The 13,809-nt window shown below is 35.8% G+C and overlaps 1 long non-coding RNA gene across 1 annotated transcript in view; it reads left to right on the forward strand.

Annotated features, from left to right (window-relative positions):
• The first annotated feature begins 9,208 nt into the window (after positions 1 to 9,208).
• Positions 9,209 to 13,809, forward strand: part of LOC135970806 (uncharacterized) — a 118,317-nt gene continuing 113,716 nt past the window's right edge. The window contains exon 1 of the long non-coding RNA XR_010586654.1: positions 9,209 to 9,317. This is a non-coding gene — a long non-coding RNA (uncharacterized lncRNA). The remainder of the gene's footprint in view (positions 9,318 to 13,809) is intronic.

The raw sequence follows: 13,809 nt of genomic DNA on the forward strand, positions 1-13,809 counted from the left end.
TCTGGTAGAGGAAAAATATTGACTGGAAAGTTGCAAAAAGGATTTTTTAATATAAATATTTAACATAAATACATATTTTGATCGGAGAGATGGAGAGCAGATATATGTTTGTCAACATTTGTCAAACTGTTCACTTAAAATGTTATACCAAAATAAGAGTACATATGAGAAAGATAATTCAAAATCCTCTAAGGCAAGCGTTACCTTTCCTTATGGCATTGTCTTACTGAATAATTTTATGTTGCATGTGAAAGGCCAAACCATTTAATGGCATTAATTACATTCACAGTGTTGTGTAATCATCACCACTATTTCGTTTTTTCCACTCCAGACAGAAAATCTGTATTCATTAATCAGTAACTTCTCTTTCACACCTCCCCTCAATCTCTGGTAACCTCTAATCTACTCTCTATCCCTATCAATTTTCCTATTTAGATATTGCATTTAAGTGGAATTATATAATAGTCATCTTTTTTTCAATTAGTGTAAGGTTTTCAAGGCTTATCCATGCTGTAGCCTTTATCAGAACTTCAATTCTTTATTATTATTATTATTTTAGGGCAGTTCTATATTCAGAGCAAAATTGAATGAAAATATGGAGATTTTCAATATACAACTCCCCACTATATACCCACAGCCTCCCTCACTATCAACATCCTGTATCACAGGGGTACATTTGTTACAACTGATAAACTTTTATTAACATATCACCATCACTCTAAGTTCATACCATATACTGTATTAGGGGCCACTCTTGGTGTTGTACATTATATGGGTTTGCACAATTGTATAATGGCATGTACCTACCACTCATAAATAATAGTTTCACTACCCTAAAAATTATCTGAAGTCTACTTATTTATCCTTCTCCCCCTCAACCTCTGGAAACAGCTGATCTTATTTGGGAGTACATTTTTTAATTTACATGTAATAACTACATGTTTGTGGGAAATAACTGTCTCAATAGTTTTGCCTTTCCAGAAATTATATAGATGGAATCATACACTATGTAACCTTTGGAGACTGGCTCTTTCAACATAGTCATAAACATTAAAGGCTCCTGCATGTATTTTCATGGCTTGACACCACATTTTTTTTCTGATTTCAATTTCTGTCTTTATTTTTTTTTAAAAGCTTTTATTTTAAGTTTGGAAGTACAAGTGCAGATTTGTTACATAGGAAAACTTGTGTCATAGGGGGTTTTTGTACAAATTGTTTCATCACCCAGGTGTTAAGCCTAGTACCAATTAGTTATTTTTCCTGATCTTTTCCTTCCTTCCACCCTCCACCCTCTGATAGGCCCCAGTGTGTGTTGTTCCCTTGCATGTGCCCAGGTGTTGTCATCATTTAGCTTCCACTCATAAGTGAGAACATGTAGTATTTGTTTCTCTGTTCCTGAATTAGCCTGTTAAGGATAATGGCATCCTGCAAAGGACATGATCTCATTCTTTTTTATGGCTGCATAGTATTCCATGATGTATATGTGTCACATTTTCTTTTTTTTTTTTTTTTTTTTTTGAGACGGAGTCTCACGCTGTTGCCCAGGCTGGAGTGCAGTGGCGTGATCTCGGCTCACTGCAAGCTCCGCCTCCCGGGTTCCCGCCATTCTCCTGCCTCAGCCTCCTGAGTAGCTGGGACTACAGGCGCCCGCCACCGCGCCCGGCTAATTTTTTTTTTGTATTTTTAGTAGAGACGGGGTTTCACTGTGGTCTCGATCTCCTGACCTTGTGATCCGCCCGCCTCGGCCTCCCAAAGTGCTGGGATTACAGGCTTGAGTCACCGCGCCCGGCCAATGTGTCACATTTTCTTTATCTGATCTATCATTGATGGGCATTTAAGTTGATGCCATGTCTTTGCTATTGTAAAAAGGATAGTACATTTCTTTTTATCACTGAATAACATTTTATGTCATGGATGTACCACAGTTCACTTCTACATCTACTTACTGACAAATATCTTGGTTACTCCAATTTTGACAGTTACAAATGAGGCTGCTATAAACATCTGTATGCAGGCTTTTGTGTGAGCATACGTTTTCAATTCATTTGAATAGCAAATAATATAATTGGCGGATTATATGGTAAGAATATGTTTAGTTTTGTTAGGAAACTGCTAAACCATTCTCTAAAATGGCTGTGCCTTTCTGTATTACTACCAGCAATAAATGATTATTTCTGTTGCTCCTTATCCTCACTAGCATATGGTGTTATTAGTGCTTTGGATTTTGATCATTTTAACAGGTGTTGTGGCATCTTATTGTTTCAGTTTGCAGTTCTTTAATGATATGTGATACCGAGCATCTTTTCATATGGTTGTTTGACATCTGTAAATCTTTGTTTGTTGAAGCTTTTATTCCAACCCTTCACCCTGTTAAAATCAGGTTGTTTTCATATTGTTGAGTTTTCAGAGTACTTTGTATATTTTGGATAACAATCTTTTGTAATATATAACTTTTACAAACATATTCTCCAAGTCTCTACTGCAAATATGTGGAAAAAGAGGTGTAATAAAATATTGAGAATGGCAGTCATTGATGATTGCATTAGAGATTATTCTCATCTCCTTTTCATTTTGTTCATTCTATAAATTTCTACGTTGAGCCTGTACTGCTTGTCTACTGAATAAAAATAAAAATCCTTTAGTCATGTCAAATTCAATTTCTCCAACTTTCACCTAAAATGGCAATGATATTTAAACAAAGTTGAAAATAACTTCTAACCCAGCAAACTAGGATCTATAAATGACTGTCAACACATTGTCAGAATCTGGGAGAAAGTTCCTTTTTAGTAACTGTAAGGTAAATAGGCTGATATAAATTAGCTCTCCCATTTACAAAGATAATACTAAAATATTTTTTTTCCTGCTTTCATACGAAGTCATATTATGAGTAATAATTCAAACAGTGTTGGTTCCTGTGTCTACATACTGCGTTGTTCCAATCTTTTCAAAGTGGTTCCAAGTTATGAACTGAGGACTCAGATATCTGTTCAGGATTAAGCTCACATACCTTGGCATGACCACTAATCATATTGAATGTGGTGGTTTGTGCCAGATACTACTCCTACTTCCTGTGACTTCCACAGTTACTTCATCTGGCTCTGCAGTTGGGATTGCTGGTTCACCATGAATTAATGTCCCCACCAAATACTAACTCTTTCTTGTGCTTCAGCATCCAGTTGCCACAGCTTCTTAGAATTGCAGCAGAGGATGTTGCTACTTAGCATCAATGATGCATGATAAATGACCCTTATTGTGTTGAAGCTGTGTGGTAGTCCATAGCAAAGAAAAATGATTACTATGTTTGCCTCTTGAGTTTATTAATTTTAAAATGTATTCCACTAATTTTAATTAAACCCACAAAGTAAATAATAAAACAATATATAAGTAAACATCTTAGTCCTAATTCATGCCTCCACAGAACTTACATATTTTAGGAGAGAAATAAAGAAATTAGAGAATTTTATGGCAGGGCAAATAATCTAAGCTGAGGAATTGGAGAAAAGAATGGCATTTAAACAGAGGTCAACAGAATACAGAGTCATAGAAAAACCTCTAGGACAGGCTTACTTTTAACATATGGAACAGTCTATAAAGGCCCTGACACCAGAGAACAGTTTTTCTGAATTCTAGTAACCAAATGAGGTCCAGTGTAACTGGAGACTGATGAATATAAAAGGTAAATAAGCTCCAGATTATAAATGGTATTATAAATCATGGTAAATATTTACATCTTCATTCCAAGGAGGTTGAATGCCACTGAGAGGTTGAAGTGATAGGATGTTTGAGAGAACTTTTTGGATATAGTGTGCAGAATAATTTGACAGGGGGGTCAAGATTGAACAGAGAAAGCATAGGTCAGCAGCTATGGCAAAAATAGAAGCAGAAGCAGAAGAAAAAGAAGAGCAGGAGGAAGAAGAGGGGGAGGAAAAAGAAGAAGAAGAAGGAGAAGATGATTCAGGTGAGAGACGACTGAAGCTTTTCACGAGTGAGAAAAAAAAAAGTAGGGATAGAAAAAAAAATTGAAAGACTTTTTGAAAATAGGAATATTCAACAGGACATGGTGGCTGAATATATGGCTAAAGAGAGGAGAATCAAGTGTGACTCCCATATTTTAGCTGAGTTCTAGTAAAGGAATAAAATAAGTAGAGCTAGTGGCATCAACAGTTTTGTCAGTTTCATAGAAACCACTGTTTAAATTGTTTCGTTGCAGTCCTTACTTTCTTAGGTTTTAAGACAATTGAACCAAGAGGCTAGGGGAATTGATTCAAGCAACAGGCATCATTCTACTCTTTGGATACCTCCTCCAGTTCTCCCCTGCTCTTTCTTCTCTTAGGAAAAAATCCTTTCATGACTAAGGGAAATTTGCTAGAATCGTTCTGTTTGATTATGCTACCAGTGTCTCAGTTATTCCCAAGAGTGGAAAAAGCTTCGATTATTTTTAATATTCTTTTTAGCTCCCATAAAACTACATTTCTTTATTTTCAATACTTTAAAAATAATTACTGACTTTACAAAGATACAAACAAAAATTTTAAACACAATGCAAGGAACCACCCAGCACAAACTATTTGAGAATAAGTTGTTGACTTGATGCCCTGTGTCCCAAAATTGCTTAACCACTTATGTTTTATAAAAACATTCTACTACATAATCAAAACAAATTCTTCCAAATTAGAAAATTTCTCTCACTTTGTCACAACAAAATATTCTATATTTATTTTCTACTTATCTGTTCAAGCACTGAAATCAGCTATGTCTAAGTGTTCTTGATTCCTTTTAAAGAGAAAGAGAAATGATATGTTGAAGCCAGCATCTAGGCAGTATATATGCCCCTAAGCATATCTCTCAGTAGACAGAAGTTGGGAAATAAGTGTGAGTGTGTATACACACACACACATTTACATCTTTTATTTTTATCTTTCTATCTATATGTTCATCTAGCTCCTATCTACCCATCCATAGACACCATGGGAACTAATACCATCATATTTTCATTTCCTATATACTAGCAAAAGCTTCATTTTGATTTTCTCCCTTTAGATATTTGTTCACATTTTTTTGATACTGAGAGAATTTATTCCATTTCTAGTTATTTACTTGGTCAGTTCTCCAGCATGTAATCAATCTCTCATGTTAGCCACTGCCTCCTTCCCTGTGTGGATACCCTCCTCATACAATTTGGGGTTTGATACTCTTCTTTAGGCTATTGTGTCTGCCCCCTTCAGCCCCCACCACCCACTTGCTCACTTAATGGCTTTAGACCTGAATTGTTTAGAAAGTGAAGGAAATACTAATTTATACTCCCATTAACAGAGAAATTAGTCTAACTGTTGTGGAAGACAGTGTGGCGATTCCTCAAGGATCTAGAACTAGAAAACTAGAAATACCATTTGACCCAGCGATCCTATTACTGGGTATATACCCAAAGGATTATAAATCATTCTACTATAAAGACACATGCACACGTATGTTTATTGCGGCACCGTTCACAACAGTAAACACTTGGAACCAACCCAAATGTCCATCGATGATAGAATGGATAAAGAAAATGTGGCACATATGCACCATGGAATACTATGCAGCCAAGTATGAGTTCATGTCCTTTGCAGGGACATGGATGATACTGGAAACCATCATTCTCAGCAAACTAACACAAGAACAGAAAACCAAACACCACATGTTCTATGAGTGAGAATGGGAGTTGATCAATGAGAACACATGGACACAGAGAGGGTAACATCACACACTAGGGCCTGTCAGGGGGTGGGAGGCTAAGGGAGGGATAGCATTAGGAGAAATACCTAATGTAGGTGACGGGTTGACGAGTGCAGCAAACCACCCCGGCACATGTATACCTATGTAACAAACCTGCACATTTTGAACATGTACCCCATAATTTAAAAGTATAATTTAAAGAAATGCAAAGAAAGAAAGTGAAGGAAATAGAAAAAGGAAAAACCAAAGGGAGAGAGAAAACATACCTCTGTAAGGCTTTTACCATCAGTTTGTCTGCTAAGCGTACCCAGCAATGATTAAAATCAATTGGTGGATATGGTTCAGGATTAAACTTCCATTACTTAAATTTGTGGTATAAATGTCATTATAAAAACATTTAGTTCCTCACTATATGTTCTTAATTCACACAGAACTGTAACTAGCAAAAATGATGGCCATAGTTCCCTTACTAACCAAGGGCTGTGATATTGAGGAACTCATGTCGTGAATTCTCTCACTTCTCCATCCTCAACTTTATATTACATATCTTTGACCTATTATCAGATGTGTCACTCCCATAAATAAATGAAGAGATAGTTAAGGCATGTGGGTAGAATGAGAATTCTAGCGAGCTCCTTACAAGTTGAGAAATAAATGTTCAATATGCAGTGTACTAAAGGTAAGTGTATGAGCGTCTGTTACTTACATTACTCTTTCGGGTAAAAACACATGGTTTCCCTTGGGACCACAGCCATGCATTCTTAGTCCATGAATTTCAATGTAGTTTACTTTAAGTGTATATATATCCAAGCAATTGAAGGCAGTGTTGCATATCTTTGACACAGTGAGTGTTTCAGAGATGGGCACAAAATTCAAGACAGAGCAATCAGAGTCTGAGACTTAATTTCTAGACTTTCCTTGGAGAAACAGTAAGTAATATTTCTTTTTATTTTATTTTTTCTTTTTCCTCATCCTGAAAAATAGTACATAAGGCTAGAGATGATTGTAATAATTTTGTGATCATGAAAGTGACAGGTGCTACTTGAGAAAAGAGCCAATAGCAAAGTGATAATGCAGACTGGATAACATTATTTAAATTTTGGAGATCCATAGATAGATAGATACATAGATAGATAGATAGAGATGTAGCTATATTCCCTAAGTCACTTATATTTTGTAAGAAAAAATATACATTACTGAAAAAATATAAACCTGAATTACACAACACAGACATGAGTCAGTGGTGAGACAAAGCTTTATTTTAGCCTGACAATAATTGGAAAGCTCATTTTATGGAAATTTAATAAAGAAAATGATCTATAGATCTATGAATTTGCACCACGGATTTACACATCTAAAAGGTCTCCAGAAACCAATATTTTCCCCATGTAGCAATCAAAAGGTTTTTGCTTTCAAGAATAGAGGTAAAACTACTAATACAATTTTCTTCTCAACACATTGTTATTATTATTATTATTATTATTATTATTATTTTTATTTTTATTTTTTTTTTTTTTGAGACGGAGTCTCGCTCTGTCGCCCAGGCTGGAGTGCAGTGGCGCGATCTCGGCTCACTGCAAGCTCCGCCTCCCGGGTTCACGCCATTCTCCTGCCTCAGCCTCCCGAGTAGCTGGGACTACAGGCGCCCACAACCGCGCCCGGCTAATTTTCTGTATTTTTAGTAGAGACGGGGTTTCACCGTGGTCTCGATCTCCTGACCTTGTGATCCGCCCGCCTCGGCCTCCCAAAGTGCTGGGATTACAGGCGTGAGCCACCGCGCCCGGCCCACATTGTTATTATTAAAAAGCTATCCCAATATAGAAAATGCTATGTGATTATAAATAGAAAAATTACAAGTCAATGATAAATTCATTAGCCTAAGCTGCCATAGAGCTACTTGTAGTAATCTAGTTACTGTAGAAGAAGCTACTTTGTTTTGGGGTAGGAATAAAGAGTTCAGTTTTGAACACTTCCAGTTTGATATGCCTTCCCAAATGGAGATATATGAGCAAGATCTATGAGGCATAATTTTCAAGGTTTAAATAAAGCCTCTTCCACACTCAATCTGTGTGACTTTGGTAAAATACTTTAATTTTTTGTGGCTCCATTTTCTCATCCATAAAATGGTGATGAAAATAAGGGCAAATACTTCATAGGTTTGTTATGAGAATTAAGTACAACTCATGTAATAAAACAGTGAGACAAGTACCTACAAGTGCCTAATAAATACTATTATTACTAGACTAGTAAGAGTAGATGGTGAGAAATTGTAATATTGAGACTATATTTTTAAAGTAGTTGACAAGATTGCCTAGCAGATTGGATAAAGAATTGAGGAAAAGGGAGGGTGCAAAGACAACTCCAAGAATTTTGTCTTAATCATCTGGGAAATGGAGTTACTATTTAATGAGGTGCTAGAAACTAGTGGAGAAACAGTTTGAAATAAGTGAGGAGAGAATAAACACTAATCAATAGACAATTAAGTTGAGAATGACTATTAGATATCCATGTGGCGATGTCAACAAGGAGTTGAATATAAAAGTCTAGAATTTTGATCACAGACCCTAGCTAAAATATAAATTCAGGAGTTCTCAAAATATAATTATATTTCACATCATGGGGATGCACAAGACTGCCAAAAAAGTAAGTATTTATTAAAAGGAATAGATTCTTGATGCAAGGAACTAAAATGTTTAAAGGTTTGATAGGTATAAGAGAACCAGCAAAAAGAGACTGAAGAGTAACATAAGGTAAGAGGAAACCCAAGAGAAAGTTGTAATCTGGAAGCCAAGTCCAGAAAGTATTAAGTAGCTGTGTCAAATGAGTACAGTTTATGCAATAAAAGGACTGAGTTTTGACCATTAGGTTTGCCATTGTAGAAGTCATTGACCCTGACAAGAATATTTTTAGTGAAATTGCAGGGCTAAAAGCTCAGATTTGGAGTAAGTTCAAAAGAGAATGAAAGAAGAGAAATTGGGGACTGACCATTACTGTTAACAATTATCTTAAGAATTTTCTGTAGAGTGGAGCAGTAGCTGAAACAGAATATTTGGTTAAGGAGCTTTGTTTTCTTTTGTTATTTTAATATGGGAAATAATATGTGTATGTGTGCTAATTGGAAAGATTCATCAGAATGGGAATATCTGATGATTCAGAAGAGAGAGAGGACACATATAGAAGTAAAGTCCTTAAATATTGGAAAGAAGCTCTAGTGCCCAAAGGAGAATGTGGCCTTATATGCAAGCATAGACAAATCACCAGGGAAACTGACAGAAATTTAGATCATATGCATTCAGATGAAGGTTGGTGTTATATTTGGTAATGGGAGCATGTGAAATTTCTTTCTTGGTTGTTTCTAAGCAGTCAGGGAACTAAGAAGTCCTTAGCTGAGAATGAGGAACAGGAAATTTTGCTGGGAGTTTGAGGAGAGAGGAGAAGATGTAAATAATATTCACCTAGGAGAGTGACAGAGACTTTCCCTTTTTTTTTTTAGAGAATTGTAATGGAATGGTCCAGGAGCATCATGGGCCCACCTGAAGTTTGTGGTGATGAATTTAATACGAGACAAGTCAGCATGGATGAGTGTTTTCATTTGGTCACATGTAGGTGTTCATGTTTTCTATTCAATGTTACTAACCTATGCCAACAGCTTCTTCACCAGCATGGACGCTGTTGCTGTTCTCACATGTGTAACTGTGTCACTTGTGATATTTAACTGTATTTGGTAAGGGATGCCCAGAGTGCTGGCAAAACATTATTTCAGAGTATGTCTGTGAGGGTACTTCGTGAAGAGCTTAGCATTTGTACCAGTAGATTGAGTCAAGAGTCCCCCTCACCAATGTGGATGGGCATCAACCAAGCCGTTGCGGGGCCAGATCAGACAAACAGGCAGAGGAATGAAGAAGTCTCTCTATATATATCTATCTGTCTCCTTGAACTGGGACAACCACCTTCTTTTGCCCTGGACATCTTGGTTCTTAGAGCTTTGAACCACAAGAGTTACACCATTAGTTCTTCTGAGTTTCAGGTCTTAAGACTCAGACTGAAATAGACCACTGACTTTCCTGGTTCTCCAGTTTATAGATGGCAAATCGTGGGACTTTTCAGCCTCCATAATTGTATGAACCAATTCTTATAATAAATATCATTACACATACACACACACACACTCACACCCTATTGGTTCTGTTTATCTGAAGAGCCATGACTAGCATACCACTTGTTCTCCCTGCTCATCCACACTGACAAAGATGTGTCTATTTACTAGAAGGTCACACTCTAAACACTGAGAAAACTAAATAAATAAAATGTAGTTTTAGAAGCTCTAATAAAAATATTCATTCTACAAAACGTCTCCTTACTTGACCCCCTATGATATTTGTATTTTCACTATTGAATGTTATTATTCATTAAAGTTAAAGCACAGCTTTTTCAGAAGCCTCCAAATAAAAAAAAGTAACTGCAGAGAGATTAAACACACACACACACACACACACACACACACACACACAGAAAATCGGAAAATGTTATCTGGATAAGAGTGTATATTTGCCAGTTACATAGGAAGGTTTTCAATCCCCTTAATGTTTTAATCTATTTAAATTGTTTGAATTCTTCCAATTCCTCAGACACTACTCAGTTTTGTTCATTGTGGCTATGTGATAGAATTCCCTTTATCTACCAGCTTCTCCCAGTATCACTTTTCTTTTCCCTTCTTTATCTTCCTCCAAAAGAATAGGATAGAATCCGGGAGGACATTTTGAATGGGAATACACATTTTACACCAGATTAACAGGCAACTCAAAAATTTGAATTTTTCATAGTTTTATCTTTGTTTTCATTTACAACAAAACTATGGTTCCTTTGAGCATCCTATGAGCATTTCCTCTTCATTTTTAAGTCTCAAGAACGTGAGGGATTCAAAAGGAGATAATCATATCACAGTGACTTGAAAGACAATGCAAAATAAAAGTAACCCTCCCTTCAAGAAAACCATATATCTACATTTTATACTTGAGGAAACAAAGCAGAAAAACAATTATTCTTGGAAAATATCTGATCTTTATTATTTAAAAATTTTCTCTCTACTTAAGGAGTGAATTTGAAAAGGCAATAGAAAAAAAGACAATTGTCTAAAAGGACAAATGAGATTTTTTAAGAAAAATGATTCTCAGAGAAAAAAAAAATTTAGTAAAGACATTCAGGGGACATATAAAACAGCCAAGCTATAATGGGTTACCATCAGCAAATGATATAAAAGGAAGCATGTCACAGATTACAAGCGATTAGGAAATCGAAGCACTCAGTGGCAAGGTGGGCTCACTACTTTTCAGGGACAGGAGAAAAAGTAATATTTGACAAGGTGAGGGTTGAAACTCCTAATAGCTACTTTACTTCAGTCATCGACAATTATAATAGAAAAAGAATGATCAGGGCAATAAGAGTTAATGAGAAAAACATGTAACTGGGCAGAATTTGAACCATATTTAGTTGAAAAAATATCTCAGTAACTTGGAATGTATTCAAATCAGCAGAGTATATAATATTCGTTGTAGAATATTAATTTTTAGAAAGGCAAATCTAGCAATAGAATCATTACAACACATCCTGGAAAACTACAGTTAATTTTTAAACTGTTCTTTTTTTTATTTTTAAATCAGAAAACTCTTACATAAGCCTTATAAGAATATAGTAAAAAATAAAAACTCTCTTATATCACTGTCTACTCCTCAGGTAGCCGTTATTGACAGTTTGGTGGGTATACTTCTTCATCTTTTTTTTGGACGAAGTTTTTCTCTTGTTCCCCAGACTGGAGTACAGTGGTACAATCTTGGCTCACTGCAGCCTCCACCTCCTGGGTTCAAGTGATTCTCCTGCCTCAGCCTCCCGAGTAGCTGGGATTATAGGTGCACACCACCAAGCTCAGCTAATTTTGTATTTTTAGTAGAGACAGGGTTTCACCATGTTGGACAGACTGGTCTCAAACTCCCGACCTCTGGTGATCTGTCTGCCTCGGCCTCCCAAAGTGCTGGGATTACAGGCATGAGCCACTGTGCCCAGCCTGGTTGGTATACTTCTGACCTTTTTTAGAGTCTTTAGGCAAATACCACAAAAATATACATATATTACATATAAATCTCCATTTGCAAATTCAGGTCTATAAGAAAATTAACTTTAATTTTTCTATCACAAATGTCAAACTTACATAATGTCCCAATTAGAAACCTAATCTCCATTTGTTGTGGGTTTCATACCCCTTTCTCTAGGGTCATGTTTTAGGTCTAGGAAACTTGTCAATGTATCAGGAGTGGGACCTGAGTGCTGTCATCTAAGCTAACCCAGAAGTGGACCCAGATTTCCATCCAGTCTTTGACCTTCATTTCATTGAGGTTATTACCATGTCTTTCCTCATTTTCAATTCCAAGATCTCTTTATTTCCACTTGTTCTCTATGTCATATCCCTGCTCTTTTGGAGGAAGCATCTCACGTAAATAATTGCGATAATCTCTTAGCCATTCTCCCATTACTTCTATTTCTCATACAGTCTGTTTCACATGTCAGTCACAGTGATCTAAAACATGAGCCAAATTATGTCAATCTTCCCCTTAAAGCCCTCTAGTAGATTCCTGTCTCACCTAAGTACAGCCCAAGTGCTTTTAATGACCTGCAAGGCCCTGTAATCTGGTCTCTTTACCTATATGACTAATCTTCTGCCACTTTCTGCTTCTTACTCTGCTTTACCCCACTAGTCTCCTGCCAGTTCATGCTTCCACCATAAGGGCAGCCATTCTACTGTCCTTTTGTTCCTTCTGCCTACCGTGATCCTCACACAAATGTCTTTCAGGTGTTTATTTAAAAGTCATTTTCTCAATAAGGCTTTCCATAGTTGGTCTATCTGAAGCTTTTGTTCTTCTTCTCCCAATATTTTATATATTCCTTAGAAATTTTCACTAATATCATGTGTATTTTATTCTTATTGTTTTTGCTGTCCATTTCAAAGACTGCAATTTAAGTTCCATGAAGGTAATTTTATTCATTACTATTTTCTCAAGTTCCTGTAATACATCTAGAATATAGGTAGTAGGCCTTCAAGAAATATACTTTGAATGAATTAATGAGTGAGTGAATAAATGAATGAGTAATGAGAAACTTACTACTGATCCTATCTCATGTTAAGGTCAGAAGAAATGCTTCAAGACTATTCTAGGCCTATTTTTACTCAATAGTTTATTTGTTTTTCTACCATGTTATACATGAGAAGCTGATAGAGATTTTGCTTTTTTGGGATCCTGCCTGGAAATGGCTAATAGATCATTTCCATCCTAAGATTTGCAAAACATGCCTAGAAATTTCATCAGATAGAAAACGTTGCAGCCACAGAACCCTATTTCAGGAACCTATCACCAATCAAGTTCTCCTTAGCTTTAATCCTTTCCTAGTTCTTGGAGTACTTTCATAGAAGGAACATGTTGAAAACTTGATGTATTTTGGCTTATTTAAAGGTAAACTCATTTGATAAACACCTATATCAAGAAATAAAATAGCTAGTATCCCTTTGCCTTCCTCCCATGCCCCTAAAGGTAACTGCCATCTTGCTATTTGTAATAATTATTTTATACTTATAATTGTATTTATATTTTATCTTAATATAAATATAATCATTCATTTGTTTTCTTTTGTAACCTTCTGTTTTCACTCAGATTGGTTGGTAAGATTCCTCCATGTCATGGTATTTAATCACAACTTAGCCATTTTTGTTGCATAGCATTCTCCATACTGTGACTGATTTTAGCTATTCTATGTTGATGGCTGAGGGATTTTGCACTTTCTTTTCTTCTATTATAAAATATGTTAAATTGAATAATATTGTGTATGTATCCAGGTGAACAGGGGCAAATATTTTTCTGAGTCATATCTATGAGAAAATTGCCTAGACATAGAGAATGCAGATTTTCATATTTTTATACAATAATAAGCAATTCTTCTGGAATTGGAATCAATTTTGAAATATTCCTATTACTCTATGCTCCTTAATACTTGGTAATGTTAGACACTGTTTGTATGTAATTTTTATAATTCTAAAATAAATTCTAC

This window comes from Macaca fascicularis, chromosome 5 (assembly GCF_037993035.2).
Source record: "Macaca fascicularis isolate 582-1 chromosome 5, T2T-MFA8v1.1".
In the NCBI taxonomy this organism is placed as follows: Eukaryota; Metazoa; Chordata; class Mammalia; order Primates; family Cercopithecidae; genus Macaca; species Macaca fascicularis.